This window comes from Ahaetulla prasina, chromosome 6 (genome assembly GCF_028640845.1).
Source record: "Ahaetulla prasina isolate Xishuangbanna chromosome 6, ASM2864084v1, whole genome shotgun sequence".
In the NCBI taxonomy this organism is placed as follows: Eukaryota; Metazoa; Chordata; class Lepidosauria; order Squamata; family Colubridae; genus Ahaetulla; species Ahaetulla prasina.
The window spans coordinates 78,350,171-78,370,172 of record NC_080544.1 but is presented as its reverse complement, the minus strand read 5'-3'; the positions used below and the strand labels follow the sequence as shown (position 1 = coordinate 78,370,172).

At 38.6% G+C, this 20,002-nt stretch overlaps 1 protein-coding gene across 1 annotated transcript in view; it reads right to left on the bottom strand.

Annotated features, from left to right (window-relative positions):
• The window catches only part of ZBTB38 (zinc finger and BTB domain containing 38), a 38,190-nt gene extending 20,786 nt beyond the window's left edge, over window positions 1–17,404 (bottom strand). Inside the window, exon 1 of the mRNA XM_058187673.1 lies at window positions 17,333–17,404. The gene's annotated coding sequence lies outside the window, so the exon portion shown is untranslated. The remainder of the gene's footprint in view (window positions 1–17,332) is intronic.
• Between the last annotated feature and the right edge of the window lie 2,598 nt (window positions 17,405–20,002).

Genomic DNA, 20,002 nt, shown 5'->3' with positions numbered 1-20,002 from the left:
TATAAGATAACAGATAAAAGTATAAGTATGATTAAGAATACATGAAATGGGTACGAATAAAAAAGGACATTAGGACAGAGATGGTAGGCACTTTGGTGTGCTTATGCGTACCCCTTACAGACCTCTTAGGAATGAGGTCAACAGTAGACAGTTTAAGGTTAAAGTTTTGGGGGTTTGGGGAAGAAACCACAGAATCAGGTAGTGCATTCCAGGCACTGACCACTCTGCTGCTAAAGTCATATTTTCTGCAATCGAGTTTGGAGTGGTTTACCTTAAGTTTGTATCTATTGTGTGCTCATGTATTGAAGCTGAAGTAGTCATTGACATTTTATTTATTTTTTTGTCACAACATCATACAAAAAGATTATATAGTATATACACATATAAACATATATAGGAAGAAGAAAAGAAAAACAATAGGACAGGAACGGTAGGCACGTTTGTGCGCTTATGCACGCCCCTTATGGTCCTCTTAGGAATGGGGTGAGGTCAATAGTAGAAAGTTTTTGGTTAAAGCTATTAGGATTATGGGAAGAGACCACAGAGTCAGGTAAAGTATTCCAAGCACTGATGATTCTGTTGCAGAAGTCATATTTTCTGCAATCTAGATTAAAGCGGTTTACATTAAGTTTAAATCTATTGGTTGCCCTTGTATTATTGCAATTAAAGCTGAAGTAGTCTTTGACAGGAAGGACATTACAATAGATGATTCTGTGAGTTAAACTTAGGTCTTGTCGAAGGCGACGGAGTTCCAAGTTTTCTAAGCCTAGGATTTCAAGTCTGGTGGGATAAGGTATTTTGTTGTTTTCAGAGGAATGGAGAACTCTTCTTGTAAAATATTTCTGGACACGTTCAATTGTATTGATGTCAGAGATGTGGTGAGGGTTCCAAACAGGTGAGCTGTATTCTAGAATTGGTCTAGCAAATGTTTTATATGCTCTGGTTAGTAGTGTGGTGTTTTTGGAAAAGAAGCTACGCAAAATTAGGTTTACAACTCTTAGAGCTTTTTTTGCTATGTAGTTGCAGTGGGCTTTGGCACTTAGATCATTTGACATGAAAACTCCAAGGTCTTTAACGGGATGGGGGTCATCTGTAAGGTAATGTCCATCTAGTATGTACTTAGTTTTAGAGTTCCTTTTTCCTATATGTAAGACTGAGCATTTGCTGGTTGAAATTTGGAGCTGCCAATTTTTAGACCAAGCGGTTAGATGGTCAAGGTCGTTTTGAATGATAGAAGTGTTGTCTGTGGTGTTAAATAGTTTGACATCATCAGCAAAGAGAACACAATTACTTGAGATATGGTCACAAAGATCATTAATGTATAGAATAAAGAGTGTTGGTCCAAGGACGCTGCCTTGAGGAACGCCACTCTTGACAGGAACAGGATTTGATAAAGCATTGCCAATTTTGACCACTTGTTGTCTGTTAGACAGAAAAGCAGATATCCATTTGTGGAGGGGTCCTGAGATGCCATAGGATGTTAGTTTACGGACATTGTAGCAGATAATTTTATGTACTACGCTTAGGTCAGACCGAAGGCGGTGTACTTCTAAGTTGTCTAATTTCAAGTCTGGTGGCATAAGTATTTTATTGTGGGTAGAGGAATGGAGGACTCTTCTCGTGAAATATCTCTGAACTCTCTCAGTTGTGTTAATGTCCGATATGCAGTGCGGGTTCCAGACAGATGAGCTGTATTTGTGTCATTAAAAAAACATTGGAATAAGTGGTTGGTGGGCTATTCAATCATAGCAATGTTAATGTTCTTATGAGCATATTTTCTTCTCTATGCGCTAATAATTACCAAATACATAATTTTTAGAAATGACTCAAAAGAAAACTTTTCTAAGGTTTTTAAGATTCTATTATTTATTAAGATTATCTGAAATGAGTCAGAAAGCATAGGCAACTGATCTTAGAAAACTATAACTACCCTCAGCTTCCATTTTTTCTCTCCCCACCCCCACAATGCTACACTTGAGAATGCAATTTAGGCAAATATACTAACAAATGATATGAAAAGATTATTCCACGTGTCTTGTAACTTCAGTACCAAGAATATATCTTGCTATTTCCACAGTAGAAGTTTCATTATGGTTTTCATCTTTGCAATGTTGTGTTTCAGCTAACACCACTGACAGTTATAAAGTTGAATTTATGCATGATAGTCACTCTATTTTTTAACAAAACATTTTCACATAATCAGTCATTGCTGACAAAAACTGTGTCCACCCTTGCACCTAACCATAGCATGAACAAATGCTGGCTATTTTTGTTGTTGTTGTTCCCTACATCACATTACATCTCATGCTGCTGGGTGAAACAAAGTAGTGTGTGTGTGCGCGCACACACACACACACTTTGTTTCTTCATACTGATCAGGATGTGCATGAAACCTGATCAGTATTGCTCTATCAGTGTCTGTGTGTGTGTTTCTCTTCTCACCTCATGTGGTATCTATGCTTTTCTAGATATGTGTGCATTGAGAAGTACAGGCAGTTGCACATGCTTTTTTCTAGGTCATGTCACTTAAAGTAGGAGGTTTAGAAATGGTGGGAAATATTTGTAGCTCGGGTGGTAGATGTTGTTGGTGGTTTGTTCTCCGAGCTTGTTTAGTTTCCGAATGTTTTGTCACCAGGCTTGGTAACATCAGCAGCGGAATTTTGGTTGAAGTGTCTTGTTTCAGTTCTCATCTGCTTTTATAGGTTTTCGTGGTCAGTTGGTCCACATAAGGAAGGGGTTTAAAATGGCATAGCCAGGAGCATTCCCACTTGATCTACGACTGCTTCTGCCGTAGGGTTGCAATGGGGACCTGCCTAAAGTCAGCTGTAAATCAACAAATCTGTATTATATCTGGGCACAAGAATATCCCAAGTATTAACTCTGCCCAGGGTTCCTTAAAAGACTAAAATCATGTTACTTACATGCATGGTTATATATTATATTTTGATTTTTAGCCCAAATTAACTCCCCAAATTGCTTAGGATTAAAATCCTCAGTGCAAAAGTATAGGGGGGTACATGGGTACCTCAGTGGTTGGCAACATCTTGCCCTATTCTTCAGGTCTCAATCACTGCCTATCAAAAAAAAAAAAAAGTTGCAAAGATGTATTTTTGCATTTTACTTTTATAAATCATACGCATTCTGTGTTATATTGAGTCTACTTTTACATATATGTAATTTTAAAAACCTTCCTCTTCATATTTGAAACTCCTTTTCAATACTTTAAATAATTCTCCCATTAAATATATAGGAAAAACTACCGTGTTTCCCCGAAAATAAGACCCGGTCCTATATTTTTTTGAACCCTGAGCAAGTGCTTAGCCTTATTCCCATGCGTTCAAAAGCCCGATTGGGTTTATTATCAGGGGATGTTTTATTTTGAGGGAAACAGGGTATTTCCAAAACTCTGGCAACAATAATTTCCTTCATAGTCAAACACTGTCCAGATTTTAAGTATGTTTAGAGTTATTTTTGGTGAGCAAACTGCAGCATAGTTTTACATATTTTCCACTTCCTCCAATGGCTAAAAAGTTTCAAGGTCTGCGTTATCAGAACATACTGTATTGAAGAGAGGTTGTTAGAGCTTTAATGCTGTGTTTTTAAAAAAATCCTGCATTCTTTCTACCAGTTCTCTGTTGATTTGATAAGAGAGATTATTTTTGAATATTTTTTTTAAAAAAGAATTCTCAAAGGCTGAGTTTGGTATTTTTGTACTTAATTAGGAAGTGGACAAGGTGTCTAGGTGAGTGTCTTAGCCTCCTTCTGATGCTACTTCAACAAAATCCATGGGAAGACATTACAAGGAAGCTGTTCCTGCTGGGACCTTTCATAGTAGAACATGTGGGCTGTCAGAGGCTTCAGAGTAATTGGAAAGAGATGTAAAAGAAATCAAGACACTTGCAGAGGCCCTGTTGACCAGGGGTCTCCAACCTTGGCAACTTTACGACTTGTGGACTCCCAGATTTCTTCAGCCAGCACATGAGGTCCACAAGTCGTAAAGTTGCCAAGGTTGGAGACCCCTGCTATTGACCATCTTAACAATAAAACTCATGCTAAAGCATTATGAAAGAAATTCAAAACATTTTCGAGCATTCTGAGAACATGACCAAACAACAGTAACAAAATTAAGTAGAAATCTGTTTTACTGGGAAATAAACCCAGGAGAAATTGCAAGGCAAATTTGACATAGCATGAATTTACACGTACATTAGTAGAGTGTAATTGGAGATAAGGAGCACAGTGTACTTAGCAGATAGCAAGTCCAGTAATTCCACTTTAAAAATCAAGAAAACGGAAGTATATTTGGCCTTCAGCTAATTTTCAATGTCTTTGAGAGTACTAGTTCTACATGCTGATTTAAAGTGACATGTAAAACAGATATCACTTTCAAGTTGATAATAACTAGAAATTGAAACCAATCATAGTTTTAAACTGCAACTAATAGTTGTGTCTTGTTAATGCAGGGAGGAACTGCAAATTACGGTTAAGAAGCCACACAAAATGGAGGTAAGATCCAGGTAATCAAGTTACATCTTAACCCACATTATGACAAATCTCAATAATGCATATTCAAAGATTATCTTCACACTGCCAAGGCTGAGAAACACTGCAGTATGGCCAGAAAACACTCTAAACTACTTTTTTTAAAAAATTTGCATTTATATCCCGCCCTTCTCCGAAGACTCAGGGCGGCTTACACTATGTTAAGCAATAGTCTTCATCCATTTGTATATTATATACAAAGTCAACTTATTGTCCCCAACAATCTGGGTCCTCATTTTACCTACCTTAAAAAGGATGGAAGGCTGAGTCAACCTTGGGCATGGTGGGACTTGAACCTGCAGTAATTGCAAGCAGCGGTGTTAATAATAGACTGTCTTAGCAGTCTGAGCCACCAGAGGCTATGAGAGCTGGACAGAAAAACTAGATGGCAACAATGGGGCACAGAAAAATAACTCCTTAGTGCCACCAATGAACTGCAGCCTAGTTCTTGTAATTTTAGTTACAGTAATGTGTGAACCCATCAACATTGTATAAAATGTATGAGTTAGGCTACTATGTCTTTCCAGTGGTTTAAAAATATGGTTAAGCATAATATAGGAATCTAGCCCCTCAGAAGAGATTATTTCAGCTACAAAATAAAATAGGATATGAATAATCACTATTATGCTTAAATATTGATTCATTCCAGAAATTAATAAAATAATATTTTCTAAAGCATATCAAACTGGTGAACTGAGTCATGCTTAAATAATGGTTATGCTGTGAATTTATTTTCTGAGTAGGTTTTTAAATACGAGCTTCCTCAACCCATCAGAGCATCCTCACATCAGCCTTCCCAAACTGGAGGCCTTCCAGATCTGTGGAATTCATCTGCCTAAATTACCAGCCTTTTGCTGTCTGGAAAGTCTGCGAGATGAAGCATATATAAAGCATTCTGTATATGCCGCTATTGTGAGTAAGAGATTACATTTCCAAGCAGATCCAATCAGCAGGCCATTAGTGAGGAATAATGGAAAATGTAGTTCAGGGCCACAGAATAATGGAAAATGTAGTTCAGGGCCACAGCTTTTCCATTCTTTCAGTATGTGCTGGTCTCCTTCCAGTGATAAAGTGGGAAACCATGAATTCACATCCCATTTTAGCCAAGAAAGCCTGTTACTTTCTCTCAGCCTAACACATCAAACAAGGTGGTTGTTATGCGGAAAATAGAAGGCAGATATGCTGCATATGTTTGCTGCCTTGAGTTATTTGTAAAAAAACAAATAAAGGTGGAAAATATATGAATGAATAAATATTTAGCAAGTTGAGACTTGTTTGTGCAATTAAGTATAGCCGTTACTACATTGTTCTGCTGCACCTCTGAGAACAGCAGAAACAGAGTAGACATACCAAATTTCTTCCAGCCCGGAAATGAGGCAGCCATCTTCTCTATATTTTTACTTAGAACTCCCACTAAAGAGAGAACAGTGAAGTGGCACCCAGAACCACCAGGCTCTGAGAATGGAAGATGTCTCCTATCTGTGCTGATTCCTTCCCTGAAACTATGTTGCTTAGCCATCTTTTTCAAGGAAGAGAACCTACAGGAGTTTTATGGTATTTCCTCAGAATTCTAAATGTCATATAGCTATATAGGGATAGGTTATTATCAGGGGTAAAATGCTACCGGATCGGACCAGATCATGTGATCTGGTAGTGATCGCGGCTGGTAGTTTGGCAATCTGGTAGCGATGGTGGAGCAAAGCTCCGCCCACCCGCCCGGTGTTTTAACCAGGAAGTAATGAGTTTTTTATCTTCTGTGCATGCAGGTGACACGCAAGTGTGCGGCGCGTGCACTTTCGAGCTGGTAAGGAAGGCAAGTAGATTTCATCCCTGGTTATTATCTTGTATTCTGAGCTGCTGCCACCAGTTCTTTACATATTGTTGCAGGAAGGCAGATTTTCTTGATGGTCAGGACAAACTTCCAAATAGGAAGACCAGTTTGAGAATGGAACCAATTACCTCCAGAGGAAGTAAGTTTCTGGCTAGTCATTTGTATTATATTTTGTAAGCAATGGGTACAGTTTACTTTGATTTGCCAATCAGAATTCTATAATTTGCTCAACAAAGCTATAGTTAGGACAAATCATTATTTTCCAGAGAAAATGTCTTCCTCTTTGTATGTATTCAAGTAGCAGGCACCTTTTTGGGATGCTTTAAATTGGTTTCTTGCAATAAAGAATATGTTGGAGTGATGGCATAAATGATGGCGGCTCATTCAGAGATTGTATGGATCAATGAGGGCTCTTCCATCTACTGAGATATATTGGGAGAAATTATCTGTATTATTATTATTGCTACTGCACTGTACATTTTCAGGAGTTTGGCTCCAAACTGGATATAACTTCTTTTGGAAGGAGGCCAATAGAAAATGATTAGCATTTTATAATATTTTTTTTATTCACAAATATATAGACAGTACATACCATAATACTCAGAAGACTACCAAAGCCATTGCCCTTATACCAGGTAATAAGGAATGTGTGGGTTCACACATAGCAGAAAATAATGATTTGTCCTAACCATAGCTTTGTTTTTTTTAAATTTACATTTATATCCCGCCCTTCTCCGAAGACTCAGGGCGGCTTACAGTGTATAAGGCAATAGTCTCATTCTATTTGTATATTTACAAAGTCAACTTATTGCCCCCCCAACAATCTGGGTCCTCATTTTACCTACCTTATAAAGGATGGAAGGCTAAGTCAACCTCGGGCTGGGCTTGAACCTGCAGTAATTGCAGGCTGCTGTGTTCTAATAACAGGCTTCTTACAGCCTGAGCTATCACGGCCCCTGATTTGTTGAGCAAATTATAGAATTCTGATTGGCAAATCAAAGTAAACTGTACCCATTGCTTACAAAATATAATACAAATGACTAGCCAGAAACTAAGCTATCCACGTTATCTATCAATCTATCTCATATATTCCTCAATTCTTACCATTGTTTACAATGTAAACAATGAAGCTGTAACCCAAAACATTTGGAGTGCTTCTGCTTAACAACTTAACAACTGGCATGTATTTATAACAGTTGCAGCACCTAGGGTCATGTGTTCACCTTTTACGACCTTTTGGCAAGCAAAGTCAATGGGGAAGCCAGATTCATTTAACAACCATGTTACTAACTTAACAACAGCGATTTACTTAACAACTATGGCAAGAAAGATCATAACAGAGGCAAACTCACTTAACAATTGTCTTGCTTAGCAATGGAAATTTTGGGCTCCATTGTAGTTGTGTTGAGGACTACTTGTACATCAATTTCATTTGCCCCTTTTCTTGCATGTCCTTCATGTAATAAATTTAATGTCTGGGTACATGATATGGGGTCTCTGTGTTTGCAGTTTTGATACATCCGATGTTGTCCTCAGATAACAAGGTTGGAATTTGTACTTTTATTTTGAAGTTTAGCAATACTTTGTATAGTCACATAAATTTCCTACGTGCTTGTTCCAAAGCACAGTATTAATCATCTATAGATTACTGGGCTACAATACTTTGTGGTGAGCATGCTCCTATAAAAAAATAAGTGTTCTGTAGCTGAGTTCCTGCCAGATTTATCTCCCAACCAATCTAAATTTATATATCTAATAATTTTAATTAGTTATAGGCAGTTTTAAATAAAGATGAAACATTCCTTTTAAGTATCTGCCTATTTTACTACTGTCCAGTCCTCTTGTGTTGGCTCACTGACCTTTCTATGTAGCAGTCCAACTGCACTGGCTGCATCAGGTTTACTCAAAGTTACAATGCATAATAGGTTTCCTTTGGCTGCCCTGTACATGACAACTTGTTTTGTTTTCTATCTTTGTTTAGGCTTCCAACTTTCATGGGGATACTTCTTAGTTTCACTGAGACTTAGAAACCTAATTAGCAACATTATCTTTGTTTTTGACTCAGCAAGCTTTCTGTACTTTTGTCCTTTCTTATTTTAGTTGAAAATAATGGCTAATATGCCCACAATATTTTATTTCCACTTCTTTATTCTCTAAAATGTCTATTGCGCTTATAATTAAATCAATATAACAAAAAATATACATGTGTAGTCCACATTTAATTGCTGTATGCAAATCATCATCATCGTTTTAGCCATTGTCTATCCATGAAGGCCTCTTCTGCATGTTTCCAACCAATACAGTTCTTAGCTTTCTTTTGCCAGTTGGATCTGTAATACTTGCTGATGTTGTTGAATCCATCTTGTTTTATGGATGCTTTTTATCTTTTTCATGGATGCTTTTTATCAAGTGGGATCCATTCTATTTGTCTACCTGCTATCAGTTTTTCTTGCTATGTGGCCAACCTATTTCCATTTCAATTCTTTTACTCTCTTAATGATATCATATACTTTCGTTAATCCATGTGCAAGTCTTTCTATCTTGTCTTGAGATGCCGAGCATGTGTGTTTCCATGGCTCATATCAGGGGTGAAATCTACCTTCCTTACCGATTCAGAAGTGGTCGCTTCGCTTGCGCATGACCTTCTGCGCAGGTGCAAAACCTTCAGAGCATGCACAGAAGGTAAAATACACATTACTTCCTGGTTAAAACCTGGGTGGGTAGGCAGAGCTTTGCTCTGCCATCGCTACCAGATCGCTGAACTACCGGCCACGATCACTACTGGATCGCACAATCCAGTCCGATCCGGGAGCATTTCACCCAGTGGTGAAATGTAAAATTTGTTACTACTGTGGGCGTGGCTTGGGGGGTAATGTGACTGGGTGGGCGTGGCCAACTTTTTTTTAATTTTTAAAAGCATTTTTTCTACAACCTCTTCGGCCGAGGTAAAAAAATGCTTTTAAAAGAGATCATCCATGGTTTTGGGGTGCAATGTCACCTGTACGCTGATGACACGCAGCTGTACATTTCCACCCCTAACCACCCCAACGAAGCCGTTGAAGTGATGTCCCGGTGTCTGGAGGCCGTGTGGGTCTGGATGGGGAAAAACAGGCTCCGACTCAACCCGGCCAAGACCGAGTGGTTGTGGATGCCGGCATCCCGGTATAATCAGCTGATACCATCACTGATTGGGGGGGGGGGCGAGTCATCGGCTGCTACAGAGAGGGTCCGCAATCTGGGCATCCTTCTGGATGCACGGCTGTCGTTGGAAGAGCATATGATGGCCGTCGCTTTTTATCAGGTCCACCTGATATGCCAGTTGCGTCCCTTCTTAGACCGGGATTCCCTATGCATGGTCACTCATGCCCTCATCACTTCCCGCCTGGACTACTGCAATGCTATCTATATGGGGCTCCCCTTGAAGAGCACCCGGAGGCTCCAACTGGTGCAGAATGTGGCCACACGGGTGATAGAGGGAGTGACTTGTGGCTCCCATATAACACCTCTCCTGCGCAGGCTACACTGGCTTCCAGTGGTCTTCCGAGTGCAATTCAAGGTGTTGGTTACCACCTTTAAAGCGCTCCATGGCATAGGACAGGGTTATTTACAGGACCGCCTGCTGCTACCGGTGGCCTCCTATCGACCAGTGCACTCTCATAGGGAAGGTCTCCTCAGGGTGCTGTCGGCCAGACAATGTCGGCTGACGACCCCCAGGGGGAGGGCCTTCTCTGTGGGGGCTCCAACCCTCTGGACCGAGCTACCATCAGGTATCCGCCAACTCCCTGATCTCCGGACCTTTCGTCGCGAGCTGAAAACATTTCTGTTCCATCGCGCAGGACTGGCCTAATTGGTTTTTAAATGGGTTTTTTATTGGATTTTTATAGTCTCCAGCCAAATTTAAATTTTTGTCTTTTAAATTGGTTTTAATGTTTGTATCAATTGTTTTATTCCGGCTGTAAACCGCCCTGAGTCCTTTGGGAGAAGGGCGGTATAAAAATTGAAATAATAAATAAGTAAAATAAATAAAAGGTTCTGATGATTCCAGCTGAGTTGCCTGATCGTCAGAACCTTTTAAAAGCATTTTGTTTACAACATCTTTGGCCAAAGAGGTTGTAGAAAAAATGCTTTTAAAGGGTTCTGACAATGCCAGCTGAGCCGCGCAATCATCAGAGGCTTTTTTTAACTTTTAAAAGCATTTTTTCAGCCAAAAAAAAAATACCTTTAAAAGTTAAAAAAAACCTCTGATGATTGCGCAGCTCAGCTGGGCATGGGCGGGGGTGGGGGAAGGATTTTTGCTACCGGTTCTCCAAACCACCCACCAACCTCGCTACCAGATCGCATGATCCGGTCCGAACCGGGAGCATTTCACCCCGATTTCACCCCTGGCTCATATGTAAATATGGACCAGATTTCCTTAATCAAAGTTCATATTTTCAACATTTGACTAGGTTTTGGTGATTGGTCTATTTTCTTTTTCAGATCACCATGCACAAAGGTTGTCTTAAGTTTTTCCTGTGCAATATTTGAAATACTTCTAAGCTTAGAATTCTAATATTTGCATGCTTAACTACTAATGCAAAAACATAATAAACTTTGCCCTGTTCTTATCTGTATTCCTTAACTATTAAATCTAGTTTTATGGTATTGCATATTTCATGAGCATCGTACTTTGTTCTGAAAGAATGCTTACAGTCTATGGCTTTCTCGCTCCCGAGGACATGGACAGGTTGTTGGGGAGGCTGAATGCCACCACGTGTTTACTGGACCCGTGCCCCTCCTGGTTGGTGCTGGCCACGCAGGAGGTGACACGAGGCTGGCTCCAGGCGATTACGAGCGCTTCTTTGATGGAGGGTGTCTTTCCGGCCGCCTTGAAAGAGGCGGTGGTGAGGCCCCTCCTCAAGAAGCCTTCCCTGGACCCGGCTGTTTTAGGTAATTATCGTCCGGTCTCCAACCTTCGCTTCACGGCGAAGGTTGTAGAGAGTATGGTGGCATATCAGTTTCCCTTGCACCTGGATGAAACTGTCTATCTAGACCCGTTCCAGTCCGGTTTCCGACCCGGGTACAGCACGGAGACGGCTTTGGTCGCGTTGGTGGATGATCTCTGGAGGGCCAGGGATAGGGGTTGTTCCTCTGCCCTGGTCCTATTAGACCTCTCAGCGGCTTTCGATACCATCGACCATGGTATCCTGCTGCGCCGGTTAGAGGGATTGGGAGTGGGAGGCACCGTTTATCGGTGGTTCTCCTCCTATCTCTCTGACCGGTCGCAGTCGGTGTTGACAGGGGGGCAGAGGTCGGCCCCGAGGCGCCTCACTTGTGGGGTGCCGCAGGGATCGATCCTCTCGCCCCTTCTGTTCAACATCTATATGAAGCCGCTGGGTGAGATCATCAGTGGGTTCGTGTGAGGTACCAGCTGTACGCGGATGACACCCAGCTGTATTTTTCCACACCGACCACCCCAACGGCCATCAAGTGCTGTCCCGTGTCTGGAGGCCGACGGGTCTGGATGGGGAGAAACAGGCTCAAGCTCAATCCTCCAAGACAGAGTGGTTGTGGATGCGGCGTCCCGGTACAGTCAGCTAACCGCAGCTGACCATCGGTGGCGAGTCATTGGCCCCGATGGAGAGGGTGCGAACTTAGGCGCCTCCTGGATGAACGGCTGTCTCTAGAAGATCATTTGACAGCCGCTCCAGGAGAGCGTTCTACCAGGTTCGCCTGGTGCGCCAGTTGCGCCTTTCTGGACCGGGAGGCCCTATGCACGGTCACTCACGCCTCGTGACGCCTCGCCTGGATTACTGTAACGCCTCTACATGGGGCTCCCTTGAAGGGCATCCGGAGGCTACAGTTAGTCCAGAATGCGGCTGCGCTGGTGATAGATGGAGCCCCTCGTGGCTCCCGTGATAACACCTATCCTGCGCGGTCTGCACTGGTTACCTGTGGCTCCGGTGCGCTTCAAGGTTTTGGTGACCACCTTTAAAGCGCCCATGGCATAGGGCGGGTTATTTACGGGACCGCCTACTGCGACCAGATACCTCTCACCGACCCGTGCGCCTCACAGAGAGGGACTCCTCAGGGTGCCGTCAGCTAGGCAGTGTCGTCTGGCGACGCCCAGGGGAAGGGCCTTCTCTGTGGGGGCTCCCGCCCTCTGGAACGAACTCCCCCCAGGACTCCGTCAACTTCCGGACCTTCGAACCTTCCGTCGCGAGCTCAAGACTCATTTATTCATCTGTGCAGGACTGGCTTAGTTTTTTAGATTTTAAATTTAGAGGGGTTTTTAAATTGATTTTAATATCTATATTTTTTACTTTTAATTAATTGGGCAGTAGAATAAGTTTTTTAATGATTGTTTTAATTTGTATATTGATGTTTTTATATGCCTGTGAACCGCCCTGAGTCCTTTGGGAGATAGGGCGGTATATAAATTCAAACAATAAATAAATAAATAAATAAATAGTAGCTCTGTTAAAATCCATGTTTCATTTTTGTGCAAGGATTTATTTGCTTCTCATGCAGCTTCCCTCCATTTCTTTGCCTCCTGTGCTGCTGGCTAACACTATACTTTTTCCCATGGATTGGGCCCATCGCTAGTGCAGCAGCTTATCTTGATTCCTTTATTAGATATTTCACATCTTCTTACCTCTAATTCTGGATTTTATTTGCTGCTTCCCTTTGGGAATTGTCTAAACAGAGATGCTACTAGGTCTATAAACCTATAGGCCTAGTAGTAACCTATAAATCTAGGTTAGTTTGTATTTAACTACTGGAAGTCATTTATCCTTTATTGAAAGGAGCAACATTGTGGATGTTTACTTTTTCAGTTTTTAAGTCCAAAACCCTGAAGCCCTTTGTTCTTATTTGATAAACCAGCATTTTTTTAAAGTTGGTTCTGAAATTAAATTTATTTTATTTTAATGTATATGGCAAGCTTTGCATCCAAATAGCTTTAGGTATGACATTTGCTCTCATTCTATAACTCTTATTTATTTATTTATATTTATTTATTTAATCACATTTATATAGCCACACACCTCACACAGTCATTCTGGGCTCATACATAATCACGATAAAAAAAAACCCCAATATTATAAAATATAAATTTTTTTTAAAAAAAATCAAAAGCTAGGTTAAAACAAATAAAAAACAAAATAAGGTTCTGCTTATGAGGTTTTAGCTAGATCTTTCACTGGTAAATAAGTAGCTTTGCTTTACCCCAGCATTTTTTTCTTCCATTCAATTATGACTAATTCTCAGATATTGCCTGGACAAGTTCCTACAGATTTTCTGACAAGGTTTTTTTTCAGAAATGGTTTGCTGTCCTTGGGCTGAGAGAAAGTGACTGGTCCAAAGTCACTTGGCTGGCTTAATGGCTCATCTCCTGGTTTCTAACATGATGCCTTAATCACTAGACCAAATTGCTTCTCTCTCCCTGGCATAAGATCTAGCAAATTAGCTTTACTGTACTTTCTACTAACATTACTTGGTAGTTTATTGTAACACTGCAAAGTCTATTTTTAAGTAGAATTTTACAGCCATACTGCATAAGATAACATAGACTTAATGCAATTTGCATCCAACTCAGTTGTATAACAGGCTTCCTGAAATATATTCCTCATTTTATTATGATTTACTGATAATTTAAGCTTAATACTGCCTTTTCAGCAGTAAGATTTATCAGTCAGATTTATTGACTTGATGCACCACTATATATATAAAAAAAGTCCTTTCAAAATCTTGTCTAATTTCAAATAAGCAATTTATATTTGATAATATAAATATTGTTTTTCTTTCCATACATCATTTTTTTGTAATCCTTCTGAAGGCTTGACTTTTCTTTTAGGACATTCCATCTCATTTCTGTTGTATGGATACTTATTTCTCTAAAGTCTGCTTTCTCTTTCAATATGTTTTATTTTTAAATACATCATCTTTCATTATAGTAATGATGGAATATATTGATATTTTTAGAGAATTCCCTTCAGTTGCACATACTTGCATATTTCCAGTTTGGCAATTATATTCTCAAGGGAATTTCATCATCAGGCTTCATTAACTGTACCATATATGTACAGTTTTGTGGTAATTATCTTAATAACAGTTCCTTGATTGAATTATCAGGAAGGTTCCAGGTAGTCATCATCTTAGTTAATTTAGAGACCATTCAGTTACAATGCCACTGAAAAATATGACTTATGACAGTTTTTCACAGTTACGACCTTTGCAGTATCTCCATGATCATGGGATCAAAATTCAGATGCTTGGCAACTGGTTCATATTTATGACCGTTGCTGTGTCTCAAGGTTATGTGATCACCTTTTGTGATCTTCTGACAAGCAAAGCCAATGGGGAAGCCAGATTTATTTAACAACTGGGTAACTAACTTATCAACTGCAGTGATTCACTTAACAAATGTGGCAAGAAAGGCTGCAAAATGGGGCAAAACTCACTTAACAAATGTCTCACTTAGCAACAGAAATTTTGAGCTCAATTGTGAATAGATATTTATAGCCTTTTGGAGGAACATAATTCATGCCAATATTTTGGTTCACTTATCATACCGGCACTTTGCCACAATTTTGTTTATCCTGGTCTGTTATATAAGCTATATAATCCACACCTCATACTAAGTCATAAGCTGTGGTTTATAAACTTCAGTAACTGAGTTCACACAAATAGCATCCAAAGACATAAATAAGCAAATCACATTACTACATGATTTAACAATGTCATTGGTACTATTACTACTATAGGCTAAAATGGCTGAGGGAAAAAAAAGGACGGATGGGAAAATGGATAGTAACTGGTTGATAATATTTAAAAAATGAGAATCAGCAATGTATGTCAACAAACCTATCTGGACTGCAAAAATCAGGATAAACATTAGATAAGGCAGCATAAAGGTACAGAAAACTCTTGCTGCCGTCTAACAGTTATCTGGATTTCTGTAGTTTAGAGCTAGTAGCCCTATGAAAACTTCATAGCTAAAGAGAACTGCATTTTTTTCTGACACCATCATTTGTTCTTCAAAGATGAAATGAAATGAAAACCAAGAAGTGGTTCATAAATCTTTATTTTCCAGCCCTCCTGTAGAAATGCTTAATACAATGGCACAGAATGATGTCTAAGATTTATTAAAAGGGAAACAAAAATCTACAAATAAAATGAATAAAAATGTTCCTAACTCTATCAGGGATCTGATAATTGCATTGTATTTTCTAAAGTAAATGATCTAAATAATTCATCCTTAAAAATGTAATCAGTCCTATCACAATCTTTGTACTGAAAGTTAGCATTTGAAAGAATTATTAAAAAGTAAATAAAAATGCCTGCTTTTAGTGCATTCATCCATTTACATCATTTTGAGTACTGTAAAAAGCATATTCTACAGCTTCAATTTAAAACAAGTTTTATTAGTATTTTTCTGAAACAAAAATATTGCTAGCTTATCAAATTAATATTGTCATTTGCTGTTTATATTTGCTGTAAATACCTGTGCCTGATGGAATTGTATTTCTTAATACTGCCACTAAGCATCTATATTGAGTGCTGAATGTGATAATCTTCGATTATTTTGAAGTTAAGAATTTGAAAAGATGGCTTCTATGCTGAAAATATTTTTACAAAGAACTGCGCTTCATTTAGACTGCATGTTCTAAAGTATCTATATCAGTAATACCTTTCACCCTTAGGTTTAATTTTACAGATACTATTAAAAATATCAGATAAGCTACTCTTCATTACATTTTATATTGTTGTCAACTTCATCTTGCATTAGTGTTATAATAAATTACAAACTGCATCATCACAGCTTTCAACTATTTATTGTACAAGATGTTCAATTTGGTTAAAATGTCAGATTAAGTTACGGGTAGGAAATAAAAATCTGTAAAATTGTTGCTAAAAGAAATAATGAGAGAAGAAAGCTTTAAACCAATGTATAGTTTTCAGCTGTTTTTAAATCTAGTACTGAACCTATTTTAAGTATACATAGATATTCTACATTTGTGTCACAGTGAATTCCTTCATATTATGGTGTTTGTTTTAGTGAGAACATAACAAGCATTGTTGCATTCCTTAAATAATCAAGTTAAGATGACAGAAAATATTACAGTTACAGGCTAAAATCTCCAATCAGTTAAAAATCATAGCCATGTAAAAATGTTATGAAATAATCATTTGCACCGAGGAATAATAAACAATAATAAATGCCTTTGCAGCTCTGTTACTGCATCCTTTAACAGAATTTGGTTACCAAGGTAACAGGTTGGCCCAATATTGATGTGAAGCAACTATATTATAAAGCAGCTATGTTAGTGTACGTTATATGTCTATAAAATGACTTAAAAAATTAACTTACAGATTAGGATATCTGCACATTTTGTTTTAATTTGCTAAGTAAGTACAATTCTAATTCGCATTCATTTCAAAGAAAAAGGAATTCATATAGGTGCTAATCTTTTAAAAAGATAGCTGACATCTCAAAAAGAAAAAAAATATTGTATTTAAATTATCCTTACTTTATATCAGCAATCTTATAAAAGAACAATGAATATTAAGTTAGTTTTTATGATAAATGCCAAAAGACCGCTTTTTAGCACAAAATTTGAATATTTTTAATTTTTATCACAGCTATATTCACAACTTAGACGTTTGTATCTTAGCAAAAAGCCTATTCATTTATATTGTTGATTTTCAAATCTTTTAAAATTGTCGAGCTTTTTAAAAAGTCTTTTATTGCATAAGCGGTGCCACGCCCCGATTACCTAGCAGAAATGCTATTTTCAATTTTGGAAGAGGTATGTTGTTAAACTGACAAAATTGTCTCTTGAATAAATGCAAAGAAAATAGAAGTACCTCATTACCGAATATACTTATTTAATAGCTTATCAGCTCAGTGTCTATATTTTCATATTCTTCCTTTGTGGAATAACAATTGGTAAAAAAAACATGCAAATCTTCACCTACCTGTTTATGTGGTTTAATTAAGTCTTAGCATGGCAGTGCATTCAGCCATTCTTGTTTAAAGCAATGGAGAGACCGTGAAAGCTTGACTATTTAAAAAAAAAAAAGCAACGACCCTAAAGGAAAAAAGAAGCTATTTTCAAAAACACCTTGCTTGAACCGACTGTGACCAAGATAGCTGAATTTATCAATGGGAAGGAGAGATGTGGAATGCGGAGAGATCTTCTCATCCAAGGTGGTGATGAAAGGTGCTGGTTTTGTTTTTAAAGCTGCAGCACAGGACTTTCCTCTCCTTTTCTCAAGGTTCAAGGCTTGAAGATGACCACTGACTGCAAAGGCCCCTTGTCACATCTGCTTGAACATCAGCCCAGGATGATTGCCCTTGCTGAAAAGAAAAACTCAGCAACCCAAAGCCCTATGCACACCTCTTACGCAGTAAGAGTTAAAAATAGATTGCATGGGCTTTATAAGAAACACGTCGGTTTCGAAGGGTTTAATTTGATATTGCCATTAATTAGCAATACAACATACATTATTTAAAGAGCAGCCAAGGCAAAGGGTGACACCAACTGGAAGCAGCATCCGCTTAATTCTTTTTTTAAATAATCGTAATAACAATAGAACCAATGCTGGTTTTGAACTGAGCTATTAACTAACCGTACAGAAAATGACACTGAATTCTGAAAATGCCTGCTTATACAGCAATCTCCATTAGGAAGAACAAGCCCTTGCTATGGCATGATATGGCACGCAGAGCATTTACATGCTCCCTTTAGAAATACTAGGCATGGTGTAATGAATTCAGTCTCGAGATCATGCAGGCAGCGCAAGCTGCATTAATCCTGCCTGCCATTTTAGGCTTGCAACAGAATGAGACAGAGACAGCCACAGCAGCACAGATCCACTACGAGAAAAGGCAAGGGACAGCTCACCTTAAACGCAGTATCTGATTAATGTTGTTAAGTGACATTGCAAATATGCTCTGTCTTAGAGCAACCGTGTGGGAGGGAACAAAGGAGAAGAGGGGGGGGGAGAAAAAAACACCCTGCCATCAACTGATGATGCAAGGTAAATTGTTACTATGCTGTGTTCAGCAAAGCTCCAGTTTCTTCATCAATGCAGCCTTGAAGTATGGCAGATTTTCTGGGAAAAACCTGTCTGCAGATCCCTTTCTACTGACCACAGCCATCTCCTACTGAGAAAAACAGAAGATTCTTTTTTTTTTTTTAAGAAAAAAAAAGAGGATCGGAAAGAAAATCCGCCACAATATCGTTCTTGATGAATGAAGATTTCACATAGTACGTATTAGGTCCTAGCTCTGTAGTACTATTGTTCTGTTTTGATATTTTCTTGATGACAAATAATTTACTCTATGGTGGCTGTTGTTATTAGGCATGTAAAAGGCAAGACCACCATTGCTAAAGCACTAATTCTGCAGTGGATTACTGAAATGCTGAGCTTATTGACAAAATCACAGGCACATCAGGTCCGGCTGCAGAATCAGCTGTTTACTTCTGTGTTGCACCCTGCTTAACCACAAGCAAGGTTACAGCTAAATATATCTGCAAAGCATAAAAGGAAGCTATTTTGCAATACAGCTTATGCTTCAAAACGCCTTTCCATCCCTAAAATCAGCGCCTGCTAGAAAATGAAGAAACACAGTCTTCTGCATTGTTCTATGCCATGAAGAATGACCATAAATGTTACTCCTGGAGAAAAAATAACAGTGACCTATAAAATACTAAGATGACTTAAGTGATATATACTAATACATGATCCCTATAACAGAAAAGTGGGGGGGGGGAAGCAGGTTCGCCACAATCAGGCTGAATTCACAGTAGAATTTCAAACTGCATGCCCGCTGCTTAAGCTAAGATGCTGCTTTTTGTTTGTTGTTGTTTCTGACATTCTTTTTATTCATAGGCTTATCTATGCTATTGTGGTACATTGACATTTTGGCATCATGGAAGCCAGCGCAGCCGCTGAAGTACTCTCAGTTTTAGCAATCCAGATCTAACGTTTTAAAAAAATAAAGTAAACCACAAAAACTAAAGCCAATCGCTGTCACACACCTCATTGAAACAGCTTTTCTCTTGCTTTTGAAATTAATAGCATGATATCTTGTTTCACTGCATTAGAAAGACTGAATGACAGCAGGATCAGATTTTTAAAAATGAAGACAGGATCTTACAAATAAATTTGTTTTGTCAAAACACACTGCATAAAATAATATAGGGAAGAAATAGAGGAGCAAAAAATAAGTATTTTTTTAAAAACTGTCTGGAATAGAAATATGTTTTGCTTTCTATATATTGCCAGAATTTCCTCTCTGGAAAAATAGGGAGGAGTGGAACAGCTTATGATGACCACTAAGACTAAACAGTTAATAGAAGGGGAGAAAAATTCTACCTGACTAGAGAAGAATGAAATCCTTTCCATTACAAAGGATTACAAAGTGTTATAGGCTTTATTCTCTCTCGACTCACAAAACACAAGTCTACTGGAATCTTTCAAAAGTGCTCTTATTTCTAACTCTCTGTAAAATAATCTTTGAATGTTTCAGAACCTTTGAATCTTATATCAAACACCAAAGTGTTTATGCCACTAGTATAGTTAATCTGGAAATCCTTTTGGTTCAAATGCCTGTCTCCAAAATAATAGTAGTAGTAGTAG